At 42.4% G+C, this 16,437-nt stretch overlaps 1 protein-coding gene across 4 annotated transcripts in view; it reads left to right on the top strand.

Moving 5' to 3' along the window:
- The window catches only part of LOC135511572 (protein tweety homolog 2-like), a 111,823-nt gene that overhangs the window by 54,694 nt on the left and 40,692 nt on the right, over positions 1 to 16,437 (top strand). The window lies entirely within an intron of this gene.

Below are 16,437 nucleotides of genomic sequence, written 5' to 3' on the forward strand. Positions count from 1 at the left end.
CCAACCAACCCCATTGTGTCATTGTGACAATGTATACAGTCACAGCCAGCCCCCTCCAACCCCACTGTGTCATTGATAATATCTGCAGTCACAGCCAGCCCCCTCCAAACCCACTGTCTGATGATGATAATGTCTGCAGTCACAGCCAGGTCATGGTCCAAGAAACTGTCTCTGTGTGTGTGGTCATGGTCCAAGAAACTGTCTCTGTGTGTGTGGTCATGGTCCAAGAAACTGTCTCTGTGTGTGTGGTCATGGTCCAAGAAACTGTCTCTGTGTGTGCTGCTTCCAATGTACACTCAGGGAGGCTGGTCCAACCAGACATTGTTCTCGTTCTTTGTACCGACATGAGTCCCAATGTGTCCGTTTTAGCTGCTCGGCATGGAGACCAAGTCCATCAGACACAATGACTGTTGATTGGTGACTGTTGACTGGTAACTTTATCCCTACCTATATATAAACATATCTACTGTACCCCAATTGCCTCATACCCCTGCACATTGACTCAGTACTGTTACCCTGTGTATATAGCCATGTTATCATTGCACATTGTGTATTTATTCCTTGTGTTTTTCTTTCTCTGCATTGTTGGGAAGGGCCCATAAGTAAGCATTTCACTGTTAGTCTACACCTGTTGTTTACAAAGCATCTGACAAATACAAATAGCTTTCTAGCTTTAGATAGCTTTAGATTCTACAATTATACTGCTGAAAATTGCCCTCTCTTCTCAACCCCCCCCCAATCCTACTCCCCATCCCTCCCGATGAACAAAGAACCATCCTCCTTCTGTCTCCCTTCATGTGCCCAATACTTTACACTGTGAGGCCCTTCCTGACTATTTCTATCTCTGTTTCCTCTTTAAGTGCTAAGAAGCACTGATGATGACACAGAGAGAATCCATCTTTATTTCCCATGCTCTTACATTCTCTCCGGGACATTTTAGTCACTCAGATAATAAGGCTCAGGACTCTACAGGAAGTTTCGGCAGTGGGATTTCAGTTCTATTTTCTCTCAGAGCTTAGAAGGATCTGGCCTTGTTTTAACCCAGCCATTTTATAGGCAGTGAAGGCACATAAATGTTGGGATGTACTATATGTTCCTTGTGATGAGCAGACCTTAATGGTTGAACAATAGCCAGATTTCCTTAATCCTGTATTAGATTAAATATTCTGGTTGAGCCGACGCTTATATTTCTGTCTTCCCAATTTCATGTTATCCAATTGGCAAAGGTGGAGGGCCATGCGTCCCCCGAAACACGACCCAGCAAAGTGGCACTGCTTCTTGACACACTGCTCGCTTAACCCGGAAGCTATCCACACCAATGTGTCGGATGAAACACCGTCCAACTGGTGACTGAAGTCAGCTTGCAGGCGCCTGGCCCGCCACGAGTGCCTTAGACCGCTGCGCCACTCGGGAGGCCTGAGCAGATGCTTTTATCCATTAAGAACACCCACTCTGGGCCTCACTAGTGGCACAGTCATTTAAGACATTGCATCAAAGTGCTTGAGGCATCACTACAGACCCGGGTTCTGTTCCAGGCTGTGTCACAACCGGCCGTGACCGGGAATCCCATAAGGCGGCGCACAATTGTCCCAGTCCAGGTTAGGGGAGGGTTTGGCTGGGGGGGCTTTACTTAACTCATCACGCTCTAGTGACTCCTTGTGCTGGATCGGACATCTGCAGGCTGATTCTGGTCGTCCTGACGGTGTTTCCTCCAACACTTCCGGGTTAAGCAGGCAGGTGTTAAGAAGCGTGATTTTGGATGGTTATGTTTCGGGGGACGCGTGACTTGACCTTCGCTTCTCCCAAGCCCATTGGAGATTTCAGCGATGAGACAAGATCGCATTTGAATATCACAAAATTGGAGCAAAAACATGGGTAAAATTCCCCCCCAGACTGACCAGGTGAAGGCTATGATCCCTTTTTGATGTCACTTGTTAAATCCATTTAAATCAGCGTAGATTAAGGGGACGAGTCTGGTTAATGAAGGATTTTTAATCCTTGAGACAATTGAGACATGGATTGTGTATGTGTGCCGTTCAGAGGGTGAATGTGCAAGACAACATATTTATGTGCCTTTGAACGGGGTATGGTAGTGTCATGACATGGCCCTTTCTGGGTATAGATCATGGCTTCCCACTCCTACACCCAGGTTCTGTTATCTCAGGTCATACATTCCTGGCAGAGACTCTCCCTCTGGCCATGCAGAAAGAGAGACACAGAGGGAACAAAGGATTTCACATCGCAAACTCCTAAATCTCCAAAATGAGAATATGAAACAAAATGTCCACTTGTGAGAAGGTGGGAATGGTCTGTGGACACTTTCATTTGGTGACCTCAGAAAGGACAGGAAACACACACAACTATATCTCGGAATGTGTACATTTCTCAATTATGGGGTTTGCATCTAATTCTTGAATAAAATTAATGAGTAAAGATGAAACTATTTGTGAAATGATGTAATATGATGTTAAACCTTTAATGTGAGATAATTGTATTCCCTTTAAAGTTTAACTAAGTCAGTGGCCCGCCCCTGTGAGCACAGGCATGATCAGGCTTGATAGAACCACCTTTTCTACTGTTACGAATAAAACCCCCCCCTGAGGAAATCCTCTTCAGACCACACATACCTCGGTGTCAGCTGAGGTGGCACAGGTTTGAGTACCAAGACTGAGAAAACCCACAGCGTGAACTGTGATTGCTAATAGTTTAGACTAAACAAACCGACAGCATCGGCTACACAGCTGGAAATGGTTCAACTCTGAGACTATCGATCCCGACAGAATAAGAGCAAATCTTAGATACTAATTACTAGTCTGCAGCTAGAAATTATGTAAACCTGGGATGCTATTACCAACAACCGCTAAAACATCTGTTCTATGTGAACTCTGAAGTATCTAACCAAGAAAGACTTTGATCTTCAGAGAACCAGAAAGCGAGAAAGAGATGCGTATGAACTGACTCTCCAGCAGATGGACTGACGATTCCAACAGAGATCACGATGACACCTGGGCGTAAATATATATTTTTTGCAATTATTCCCGAATGAGTGATCCTTCATGTGCAAAGGATTAGCATTTAAATTAATATAATTATCAACTGTGTGTAGTGATCCCTTTTTGTCTTTCCCACTCTGGCTCAGTCCACACCCACTTCCCTTTGTCCACCAAGCCGTCATATCAGCTTACATTTACATTTACATTTACGTCATTTAGCAGACGCTCTTATCCAGAGCGACTTACAATCTTCCCTATCATTTGTTAGTAACAGATCTACTGTTTGTTTATGCATGTCTATTATTATTTAGATAAATGATTAAGACAATTGGTGTATGGATGATTCATAGTAAAGGCTGGGTTTGTGCAGATAAGTTTTGAATGAGACTAACGTGAGGTAAATAATAATTCATGAATTAATTGATTGATCAGACTAATTGATCAGATATGAAAATATCTGAAGAGTTATATTAGGAAAATTATAATTTTGTAATCTGAAGATTTTCCTTGGTGCCCCGACTTCCTAGTTAATTACATCCAGTGAGTTTGCAGAGCGCCAAATTCAATTACAGAAATGCTCATTGTAAAAATTCAGAAAACAAAACATATTTTACATAGGTTTAAAGATTAACTTCTTGTTAAACCAACCACAGTGTCATATTTATAAAATGCTTTTCGGCAAAAGCATACCTAGCCCAGAACACACCTAGCCCAGAACACACCTAGCCCAGAACATAGCCCAGTTGACAAATTATTATAAACAGTAACCAGCCAAGCAGAAGCTTTACAAAACTCAGAAATGGAGATAAAATGAATCCCTTTGATCTTCATATGGTGGCAATCAGAAGACATTCATTTACTCAATAAATGTTCATTTTGTTCGATGAAGTCTCTTTATATCCAAAAACCTCCGTTTTGTTAGCGCGTTTTCTTCAGTACTCCACTGGCTCAAACTCAGTCAAAACATTCAGACAAAAAAATCCAAATTGTATCCGTAAAGTTCATAGAAACATGTCAAACAATGTTTATATTCAACCCTCAGGTTGTTTTTTAGCCTAAATGATCTATAATATTTCAACCGGACAATAACGTCGTCAATATAAAAGGTAAACAAGAAATGCACATGCGTCTGAAAAAACTCTGCATCACGTTAGGGTCCACTCGTTCAGACTGGTCTTACTCCCTCATAAGAATACAAGCCTGAAATGATTTCTAAAGACTGTTGACATCTAGTGGAAGGCATAGGAACTGCAAATGGAGTCCTAAGTCAATGGATACTGTAATGGCATTGAATAGAAAACTACACCCCCCCCCCCCCCCCAAAAAAAAACAACGACTTCCTGAATGAATTTTCCTCAGGTTTTTGCCTGCTAAATCAGTTCTGTTATACTCACAGACACTATTTTAACAGTTCTGGAAACTTTAGAGTGTTTTCTATCCAAATCTATCATAACTTCTGGGCCCGAGTAGCAGGCCGTTTAATTTGGGCATGCTTTTCATCCAAAATTCCGAATGCAACGTCATGACACTATGCAGGAATCAAATCCTGCTTCAACCAATTATAGATTGAGCCATGGGAACCACCAAGCGTCTGCTCTCTGGTGGGCCTCTGACCAGTATGCCACACTCTCCTGGAGGCTGGAATGATAATGCAGCCTCTGGCTTATTATGAAATTACCATCACATCACCCACCTCCTTGTCACTTCCCTCAGCAGTGAGGCAGGAAGTGCATCATCATCAGAGAGACAGACTTAGAGACTCCAGATGACTTCTATGTTCACTGTTGAAGAGCAGGAGTGAACTTCCCATCTGTGGTAATGAAATGGATTCGGGTTTCTGTAGCTCACTCTCTGTGTCATAGCTGTTACCTACACAGCTGTGCTTGAAAACAGACAGTCGGTTTACCGGGCACAGATTAAGCCTAGTCCAAGTGTAGCTGCACTTTTAATGGAGATTGAGCCCACAGCATGTAGAACCAATATAGCCTAGTTCCTATCTGAGCTTTTAAATAGTTGTGGTCCTCTGGTGGTACAAAGGCCTTACTGTGTCTTATAGACAGACAACAGTCTCTTTTCACAATCAGACTTTATTTAAGTAGGCAAGTTAAGAACAAATTCTTATTTTCAATGACGGCCTAGGAACAGTGGGTGCCTGTTCAGGACCAGAACGACCTTGTCAGCTTGGGGGTTTGAACTTGCAACCTTCCGGTTACTAGTCCAACGCTCTAACCACTGAACCTAACCACTACCCCCTAACTCAAACCCTAAACCTAATTGTAACACTAACCCTATGTTTTAAATGTCACCATGAGGGAGAATTTTCCTTCGTTCACTATCCTTGTGGGGACTTTTGAGGATTTTAGGTCCCCACAATCATCCGTGAACCCAGCAAACAAAGACCTTTGATGAGGACAAATGGCCGGGTGTCCTGATGGGCTGCTTCGGTGTTAGTCCTCTTTCTGATAACAATGGCTGCTTTGGCTTCTGCCCACTCCTCCTCTGCCTCTCCACATTCCTCAGAAGTGGAGCAGATATCTTAAACTAGGAGGTGATGGAAATTAATTGTTTTTTCTTCTATTTTTGACACTTATTTTATCAGGTAAGTTGACTGAGAACATTCTTATTTACGGCAACGTTCTGTGGAATAGTTACAGGGGAAAGGAAGGGGATGAATGAGCCAATTGAAAGCTGGGGATGATTAGGTGGCCATGATGGTTTGAGGGACAGATTTGGAAACACTTAATAGTCACCATCAATGGAAGTTGACTTCATAGTTACAGTCAATGGCTGCTTTTTTACCCCACAGTCACCATCACTTTCCCCAGGTTGTTTGAGTTAGTTCATTAGTTCTGGACCATATGGTCGTGTAGCTGTCTGCCCCCCATGCTGACAACCCTGACTGGGAATCTGAATTAACAATCAGACACACAGTTAGAAGACATTCGTTTCAGGAGGAGAAGACAGAAAAACAGTCTGCTCTTCATAACGTAAAGGGTATTATGGGAATCTGGAATGCTTGTATAATCTCTAACTGATATCCCATATGAACTCCGCAGACATTCTATAAATAAATAGTTTTCTTCTTTGCTGAGTCTTGGAGGAAGGAGATGGTGAATGAAGAGAGGATTTGGCAGCCAACAGTCAGAGCTCCAGCCTGGTCCCAGATCTGTTTGTGTTGTCTTGCCAACTCCTGCCAATTACCATATGAGTTGGAAAGACAGCACAAACAAATGCGGGACCAGGCTATCAGAGCCCTGCCTGTGTGGGTCAGTCAGAGAGAAATGTTCTATCTAGCCCTGGTTGCGACCTTACCAGTGACATAACTGTAACCATATTTCCCTCAACCAAACACGCTCTCATCGTAATAGGCTTTGTCTGGAAACGATAGAGTTGAAAGATTAGTTATTTGACTCTGTGTGATGAAAGAAGGATTTACTTGAACTATTTACAACGTAAGCAATCATGTTCAAAGTATCAAGCTCTTGGAGAGAGAATGTTTGATAATTGTTGAGGGGAAGGAAGAAGGGTTTTGTTTGGGATGGAGCTGACAAGCCAATGATAAACTGCCTGGTTGGAGGTCTCTGTGCGTTCCAAATGGCACCCTAGTCGCTAAATAGTGCACAAATAATACTGCACCATAGGGCTTTGCTCAAAAGTAGTGCACTATGTAGGGAATAGGGTGCCATTTTGGATGCAGATTTGTGTGGGATGGCTGGTGACTGACTGAGAGATGTTGACTGAGAGCTGGACATGGGCCTGGGTCTGGATCTGGGCCTATAGACTCCTAGGTTTGGCTCCTGTCCCAGATAAGGGATTCCAGGAGGGTATCCCCACTGGCTGCTACAGCCTTGGCATCCTTACCCATGCTGTTCTGCATCTAGAACACAAACATCAGGATGGTACTATAAAGCATCAGAGACCTTAAGAAGTAGATATTCTACCCTACAGTATCTGCAGATCAAATAGTAAGGTTAAGGGTTATCTTAAGGTAAAGTGATATGAAGTGGTTAAGTTTAGGGTACATGTCTGGATATGCAAGTGCATAGTTGTTGTGTTAGACTTGGAGGAGTAAGAACACTAGACTTGGAGGAGTAAGAACACTAGACTTGGAGGAGTAAGAACACTAGACTTGGAGGAGTAAGAACACTAGACTTGGAGGAGTAAGAACACTAGACTTGGAGGAGTAAGAACACTCGACTTGGAGGAGTAAGAACACTCGACTTGGAGGAGTAAGAACACTCGACTTGGAGGAGTAAGAACACTCGACTTGGAGGAGTAAGAACACTAGACTTGGAGGAGTAAGAACACTCGACTTGGAGGAGTAAGAACACTCGACTTGGAGGAGTAAGAACACTCGACTTGGAGGAGTAAGAACACTCGACTTGGAGGAGTAAGAACACTCGACTTGGAGGAGTAAGAACACTCGACTTGGAGGAGTAAGAACACTCGACTTGGAGGAGTAAGAACACTCGACTTGGAGGAGTAAGAACACTCGACTTGGAGGAGTAAGAACACTCGACTTGGAGGAGTAAGAACACTCGACTTGGAGGAGTAAGAACACTCGACTTGGAGGAGTAAGAACACTCGACTTGGAGGAGTAAGTACACTCGACTTGGAGGAGTAAGAACACTAGACTTGGAGGAGTAAGAACACTCGACTTGGAGGAGTAAGGACACTAGACTTGGAGGAGTAAGAACACTAGACTTGGAGGAGTAAGAACACTAGACTTGGAGGAGTAAGAACACTCGACTTGGAAGAGTAAGAACACTCGACTTGGAAGAGTAAGAACACAGATGTAATAGGACTTCAACACTGACTTCCCTGTTCAGACATGGGAGTTGCAGTGTGTTTTCAGTGAAGTGAAGCTGCTAGCATCATGCAAAAGGTTGCTTATTTTTGCTAAGCCACTTTCTCTTTCCTTCCTCTCCTCCACTCCCTTTCAATATCTTATGCCAGGTATTCCCAAACTGGGGTGCGCCAAATAAAAATGTGATAAATGATACACATTAAAAACATTTTTTTTTTTTATGTTTTATTCTTCCCATTTTCAAACAGTACATTTATATTTTCCAACAGGGCTATACAGTTGTGTGAGGTTGTTTTCTCGCTTGGGTAGCCTCATTTCACTGACAAAAATCAAGTTAATCCATCTAGTGTTCAGTGAAATAACAACAAAATGTCAAATACAGGTAGCCTAGTCAAGTAATTAACATCCAATCACATTAACCGTAACTCTCTCGCGGGAATTCCACTAACGGTCCGTATGTAACCAAATGTAGCTGCTGGTCATCCCCTTACCTGGGAAAACACTGAACAATGGACAGGGACGTTGGACCATCAAAGAGGCGCAAGTATGATGAGAACTACATTAATTTGGGGTTCACTTTATATTGAGAGTAGTGCCTTTCCTCAGCCACAGAGTGTTATATGTGCAAAGTACTATCTCACAACTCTATGAAACTTTCACTGTTGCGCAGACATTTAGAAACAAAACATGCCAATTGGAAAAATAAGCCACAGGAGTTATTTGAATTAAGACGACTTTTGAGTAGTAAGACGTGTATAAAAGCAACAGATACCATTAATAAGAAGGGGCTAGAAGCCTCTTATATGGTGAGCCTCCGAGTGGCTGAGAGAGGCAAGCAACATACTATTGTGGAGGACTTAAATCTTCCTGCTGTCACGGATATGGCTGGGACAATGTTGGGGGAGAAGGCCAAACAATTATACAGACAATATCTTCATCAAACAACACTGTTTCTCGACGCATAAGTGACATGACAGGAGATGTTTTGAAACAATTACTGCTTCACATACAAGCCAGTAAATTATATGCCTTACAGCTGGATGTGTCAACATCTCCTGGCACCGCTCCTGGTATATGCCCGTTACGTTTATGGGGGGAAGCTCAATTAAGGAAGACATCCTCTTCTGCAAACCACTGGAAACCAGGACAACAGGAGAGGATATTGTTAAAGTACTGAACAGCTTTGTGACATCAATTGGACTTTGGTGATCAAGATGTGTTGGTATCTGTACTGATGGCGCGAACAGGGAGACATAATGGAGGGATAACACACGTGTAAGCAATTGCTCCCGACGCCACTTGGGTACACTGTAGCATCCACGAGAGGCACTTGCTGCCAAGGGAATGCCCGACAGCTTGAAAGACGTTTTGGACACTACAATAACTTTAACTTTGTTAAAGCATGGCCTGTGAACTCTTGTGTATTTTCTGCACTGCAATGATATGGGCAGCGATAACATAGTGAAGTGTGCTGTTTATCAAGTGGCAAAGTATTGACAAGTTTTTTTAAATTGAGAGACAAGCTTAAAGTTTCATTTACTGACCATAATTTTCACTTGTCTGACCGCCGGGGTGATGTTTTTTCTCTCGCCTGAATGATCTGAATCTAGGATTACAGGGACTCTCTGCAACTATATTCAATGTGCGGGACAAATTTGAGGCTATGATTAAGAAGTTGGAGCTCTTCTCTGTCTGCATTAACAAGGACAAGGTCAACACACAGGTCTTTCCATCATTGTAATCATTTTGTGTGCAAAGAACTCAAGTTTACGGACAATATCAAATGTGAAATTGCGAGGCACCTGAGTGAGTTGGGTGCGGAATTACGCAGGTACTTTCCCGAAGCAGATGACACAAACAACTGGATTCATTATCCCTTTCATGGCCTGCCTCCAGTCCACTTACTGATATCTGAACAAGAGAGCTTCATCGAAATTGCAACAAGCGGTTCTGTGAAAATTGAATTTCATCAGAAGCCACTGCCAGATTTCTGGATTGCACTCAGAGTATCCTGCCTTGGAAAATTGCGCTTTTAAGACACTGATGCCCTTTGCAACCATGTACCTATGTGAGAGTGGATTCTCGGTCCTCACCAGCATGAAAACTAAATACAGGCACAGACTGTGTGTGGAAAAGGATTTAAGACTGAGACCCTCTGCAATACAACCCAACATTGCAGAGTTATGTGCATCCTTTCAAGCACACACTTCTCATTAACCTGTGGTGAGTTATTCACAATTTTCGATGAACAAATAAGGTGTTATATGTAAGATGGTTAAATACAGAGTAAAATTATTGATTATTTTTATATTATTATTTGTGCCCTTGTCCTATAACAGCTCTTTGTCACTTCCCACGAGCTGGGTTGTGACAAAAACTCATACTCATTATTGTGTTAAATAAATGCATCTTATAGTATGTGTGGCAGGCTTACAATGATGGCAAAAACAACATTTGAGAGTGTGCTAACCCTGGTGCTGGAGGGGGTACACAGCTGGAGATTGAATATTTGAAGGGGTACGGGACTATAAAAAGTTTGGGAACCACTGTCTTATGCCATCTGGACTGTTTGTGGAATTCAGACCTTCAAATGCCTACAAATCGTTTCCCACAATATCCATCATAGACAACCATTCTGTGCATTACTCTCCTAACCACCTTTCTATGTCTGTTAATCATCTTCTCAATGGCATACAGTATATTCTGTCACTTTCATGTTCTCTTTTCCTCCGAACCCAACAAACCAAAATGTCTCTTAACCCTTCTCTCAGGACAAAATATATATTTTGGGGTGTAAAACATCAGCTGTGGTTACCATCACATTGAACTGGTAAAAAAAAGTGGAATATATTCATGAAGATGTTTTTCAAGATTTTATGACCCAACATTAACCAGCGGAGAAGGAATCCATCTTTGGGAGACAGAACGGTTACAGCACTTTAGAGCCATGTTTCATTTCACGCCTGACCTCGTCCATTCTGAGCTCATCCATTCAAATGTAATTGAAGGAACCCTCCTTTCCTCCTCGCCATTGAGCTGAGTCAAATCGTTTGAGTGTTGTGTCTTTGCTATGGATTAAGTGATATATGACATGCTATTTTATCAAATAATTCTCTAATTAATATTGCCGGATTAGACTAATCATGTACATGTAATTAACTAGGAAGTCAGGGCACCACGGAATAATGTTTACAGAGCTGTTGTCTTCTGAATAAACTCTTAAAGACCTGGTAATCTTTTATATCAATAGCAGTCAATTAGCAATAGTCACCTTATTCAGTCTCATCTGAACGTCGTAAAATTCTTGGTTATCTTCACAAACTCATGCTAACAAGTTGAATCATCAATACAACATTTTGTTCATTTATTTACTAAATAGAATTACATATACACCGGATGGATCATACATTGATTAATAATTATGTCATACAAGTAAATGTCCCTAATGGAAGGAGCCAATATTATGGCTGGTTACACAAAGAAAGGGGGTTGTGTTTGAATGAAAGCACGGGAAGAATGAGGAACAAAAGGATTGGGTCTCTATCGGACCTTATGAAGCTAGGCTATCGGAAATACAGAATCTTATGCATTCTAAATAAATGCCCATTTGGAAAAGGAAAATGCAATAAATATTTACTCTGGGTTGCCCAGCAGAGATCTCCCTTGTCCTTTTGAGGAATATGTCTTGTGGTAAAACAGATACGTTGTAGTACCATCATCGTGTGGTAGAACGAATACTTTGTGTACCCTGTCTTTCTGAAGAGATTGTCCGTCCTTTCCTAGCCCACGTTTACAGCTGCTGCTGCTAACTCGATGTCTTGGATGTATCACTTCTTTCATGAATAAGAGTTCAAAGTTCATATCAAGTTGCCATACTATAAGCTCATGCTATATTCTGGCTGGTATAGTCACATTCATCCTTCCAGCGTGGCGATCATCACCTCCACGTTGAAATTCGCCCACTTAAGCATATGGATATCAGTCCTCACATCATCGGGAACACAATGTTAATTTCGTTAGGTTGTAGTCATTCAACCATTCACAGCCAGAGCTCACGATGAGGTTGGCTTAGTTCTGTAGTTGATATTAGCCCTTTTAAATGTATGATCAGCAGTCCTCACATCATCGGGAACACAAGAGGTTGACTTTTGTCAATGGGGTTTTGTAGTGGGGGAGAGAAGGGCCTGCTTCATATTTCACAACCAATGCCTGTTCACTTGGGTTCACTGAGTGAGCATAGTTCACTTATTAAAACAATTCTCTCATTTAGAAGCTAAAATTATATAGTTTCATATTTAAACAATTGCACAACAATTGCCTTCTCCCCCAATTGCACAACAATTCCATATGAATTTGATAACTACAATGTGTAGACTTTCCAAGATAAAGTTTATGTCGTCTTATCATCAGTAATAATGTCTCAGATGACAACTGATCTGACATCATTTTCTTTAAGTACCAACAGATACTTTCAACTGGTTGGATTACCTAAAGATTGTTATTTTCCTCAACCTTTTGATGTTACAATACTCTCTCTATGTTAACAAAAGGGCTGCCCAAGAGTCCATTCTGTAGAGTGGAGAGGAAAAGGGGGCAGGTATTTATGGGGGGGTCATTAACCTTGCCAACAGGGAAACTTCATGACACAGGCGAAGAAGATTTATGCATCTTGTATCTCAAACTAGATCTCAAGCTGAAATATAATAATACTGCCATAGTACAGTGGTTAAAGTGATACTCCAGAGCTTTTGTATAACTTCTGCCAGTAGTTTTGAAAGTGGTGCTCACGAGCCAAAGCAGGTCTCCGTTTTATGCTTAGTTCATCATCCAATTGTCATCAATTTCGTATTATATGTTACGTCCTGCAAAATTATTATTATTAGTATTATTACTTTTTTTTGCAATTCATATGCTACAGTATGTTACCAATCCAATTCGTAAAATATGTTACGAATTTGTTGTTCTTAAGATCCCGTACTGCATTTTTAAGGAATGTGACTGACTGACCAATTGTCTCAAGTCCTATGATGTATTCATACTTGTTCTTAGTCAAAGGGATGCCTTTCTGTGAAATTGCCATGACACCCAATATTCTGTGGCAAATTGGTTATTGAGAGAAACTGTATAAGTGATTGGATGAATTCAATACACTGTCCAACAGGCTCAGAGACATAGGCTGCATCCCAATAGCACAGTATCAAGCAACGCGACGATGAGGATCAGACCGAATCGATAGAGGCAACCAACCGGATCTAGTGACTCCCTAGGCTAAGATAAGATTCCCGTGCAGTCCCACAGCGGCTTAGATACATGGTTTCCCAGCAATGATTTCATCTCCTGAGTTTGAGGAGTTGAAATAAAACTGTGGAAATGAGGTAGTGGATCAGATAACAGTAGCACACCAGAGGCATGTATTTACGAAACTGTATCTTTCGGTCTGCCTCCCAATTGGCACCATTTTCCCTAGCCCTATGAGCCCTGGTCACAAAAGTGCACTAAATAGGGAATAGGGTGCACTAAATAGGGAATAGGATGCCATTTGGGACTAATCCTATGTTTGTGTAGGGCAGGAAGCCAGCCAGGTGTGCTGTCTATTACAGGTGACTGGTAATGTCCTAATCAGTGTACAGTAGGCCTCATGGTACTGTCCTAATCAGTGTAGCATTAGTCCTCATGGTACTGTCCTGATCAGTGTAGCAGTAGGCCTCATGGTACCGTCCTGATCAGTCTACAGTAGGCCTCATGGTACTGTCCTGATCAATGTAACAGTAGGCCTCATGGTACTGTCCTGATCAGTCTACAGTAGGCCTCATGGTACTGTCCTGATCAATGTAACAGTAGGCCTCATGGTACTGTCCTGATCAATGTAACAGTAGGCCTCATGGTACTGTCCTGAGCAGTGTAGCAGTAGGCTTCATGGTACTGTCATGATCAGTCTACAGTAGACCTCATGGTACTGTCCTGATCATTGTAGCAGTAGACCTCATGGTACTGTCCTGATCAGTGTAGCAGTAGGCCTCATGGTACTGTCCTGATCGGTGTAGCAGTAGGTCTCATGGTACTGTCCTGATCGATGTAGCAGTAGGTCTCATGGTACTGTCCTGATCGATGTAGCAGTAGGCCTCATGCTACTGTCCTGATCAGTGTACAGTAGACCTCATGCTACTGTCCTGATCAGTCTACACTAGGCCTCATGCTACTGTCCTGATCAATGTACAGTAGACCTCATGGTACTGTCCTGATCAGTCTACAGTAGGCCTCATGGTACTGTCCTGATCAGTGAAGCAGTAGGCCTCATGGTACTGCCGTGATCAGTCACAGTAGGCCTCATGGTACTGTCCTGATCAGTGTACAGTAGACCTCATGGTACTGTCCTGATCAGTCTACAGTAGGCCTCATGGTACTGTCCTGATCAGTGAAGCAGTAGGCCTCATGGTACTGCCCTGATCAGTCACAGTAGGCCTCATGGTACTGTCCTGATCAGTGTAGCAGTAGGCCTCATGGCTCTGTCCTGATCAGTCTACAGTAGGCCTCATGGTACTGTCCTGATCGGTGTACAGTAGGCCTCTTGGTACTGTCCTGATTGGTTTACAGTAGGCCTCATGGTACTGTCCTGATCGGTGTAGCAGTAGGCCTCATGGTACTGTCCTGATCGGTTTACAGTAGGCCTCTTGGTACTGTCCTGATCGGTGTAGCAGTAGGCCTCATGGTACTGTCCTGATCGGTGTAGCAGTAGGCCTAATGGTACTGTCCTGATCGATGTACAGTAGGTCTCTTGGTACTGTCCTGATCGGTTTACAGTAGGCCTCATGGTACTGTCCTGATCGGTGTAGCAGTAGGCCTCATGGTACTGTCCTGATCAGTGTAGCAGTAGGCCTCATGGTACTGTCCTGATCGGTGTAGCAGTAGGCCTCATGGTACTGTCCTGATCAGTGTAGCAGTAGGCCTCATGGTACTGTCCTAATCAGTGTAGCAGTAGGCCTCATGGTACTGTCCTGATCGGTGTACAGTAGGCTCATGGTACTGTCCTGATCGGTGTACAGTAGGCCTCATAGTACTGTCCTGATCGTTGTAGCAGTAGGCCTCATGGTACTGTCCTGAGTGGTGTAGCATAATGTATTTGTTCTGTATCTGCCAATGTCACCTTAACTTCCTGAACCAACCTTCTGACTAGCTTTATCTTCTTCCAGTGGGTCCTCTTCTCTTTTGCTTTAATTTTTCTCTCGTGCTCTCACTTTCTTTCTCTCACTTTCTCTCTCTCTCTTTCTCTCTTTCTTTCACTTTCTTTCTCTCACATTCTTTCTCTCTTTCTTTCACTTTCTTTCTCTCACTTTCTTTCACTTTCTTTCTCTCACTTTCTTTCTCTCACTTTCTTTCACTTTCTTTCTCTCACTTTCTTTCACTTTCTTTCTCTCACTTTCTTTCACTTTCTTTCTCACATTCTTTCTCTCTTTCTCTCACATTCTTTCTCTCTTTCTCTCACTTTCATTCTCTCACTTTCTTTCTCTCACATTCTTTCTCTCTTTCTTTCACTTTCTTTTCCTTCTTTCACTTTCTTTCTCTCACATTCTTTCTCTCACTTTCTTTCTCTCTTTCTTTCACTTTCTTTTCCTTCTTTCACTTTCTTTACCTTCTTTCTTTCTTTCCTTCTATCTTTCCCTCCTTTTTTCTTCTCTTACTTTCTTCCCTTCTTTTACTCTCACACTCTATTTATTTCTGTCTCTCTCCCTTTGTCTCCCTCATTCTTAATTCCCTTAATTTCTTAATTCCTCTCGTTCTTTCTCTCTACCCCCATAGCCAAAGGCAGTAGTGAGTGAGGACTCCACACACAGTGAATACAAAACTACCTCATTACGTCCACCCAGCAGCCCCCCAGAACTAAACCACAGCGCTGTCCCCTCCTCCACAAACACAAGCAATATGAGTGGTCGGTACTCCCACTGAATGCCAAGTACCTAGGGCTGAATGGAAGCATTTATTGCCCTTTTTAATTATCAAATACCAGGATGTTGCTGTCTCTGAAAAACCTTTCCCAGTCAACAACCCTGGAATCATGTTGTAATTAACTGGGGAGTGAAGTGGTAGTGTAATCATGCTCCACATTTGGCCTGTGTCCCAACTGGCACCAGATGTGTGCTACTTTTACATAAATAGTCAGAAATAGTGGTCTATATAGGAAATGGGGTGCCATTTTGGATGCAGTCTTCGTACCCCTTTAATTTTATGTGGGTTTGGCCAATTTGGTGTAAATAAAAGTGTTACAGAAAATTGGGAGTAGCAGGAAGTTTATAATTCTCTTGGTTGTTTATGTGTGTTTCAAGGAGGGTTCTGCCCTGGTTGCTACACCTCATTTGCAGCAGTATGATTACGCAGTTTAAGTATGTAGTAAACTGTGTGATGTCTATTTCCACATTAGCCTAGAATTAGCTGGGAAATATTGTTTTACAAACCACCATGGTGACCCCAAAGTAACAGAATAAAGTTATCCCTATAGAACCAACATCTCCTGAATATGCTGTGCAGGTGACGTCCTACATCATACTTCCGGGTCCTGTCCCCCAATCTTTTCAATGGGCTTGACAATTATATCATAACATGAAAATGCCATTGTTTTAAGATACTTGTACAGCATTTTAA

This window comes from Oncorhynchus masou, chromosome 24 (assembly GCF_036934945.1).
Source record: "Oncorhynchus masou masou isolate Uvic2021 chromosome 24, UVic_Omas_1.1, whole genome shotgun sequence".
Classification (NCBI taxonomy): Eukaryota; Metazoa; Chordata; class Actinopteri; order Salmoniformes; family Salmonidae; genus Oncorhynchus; species Oncorhynchus masou.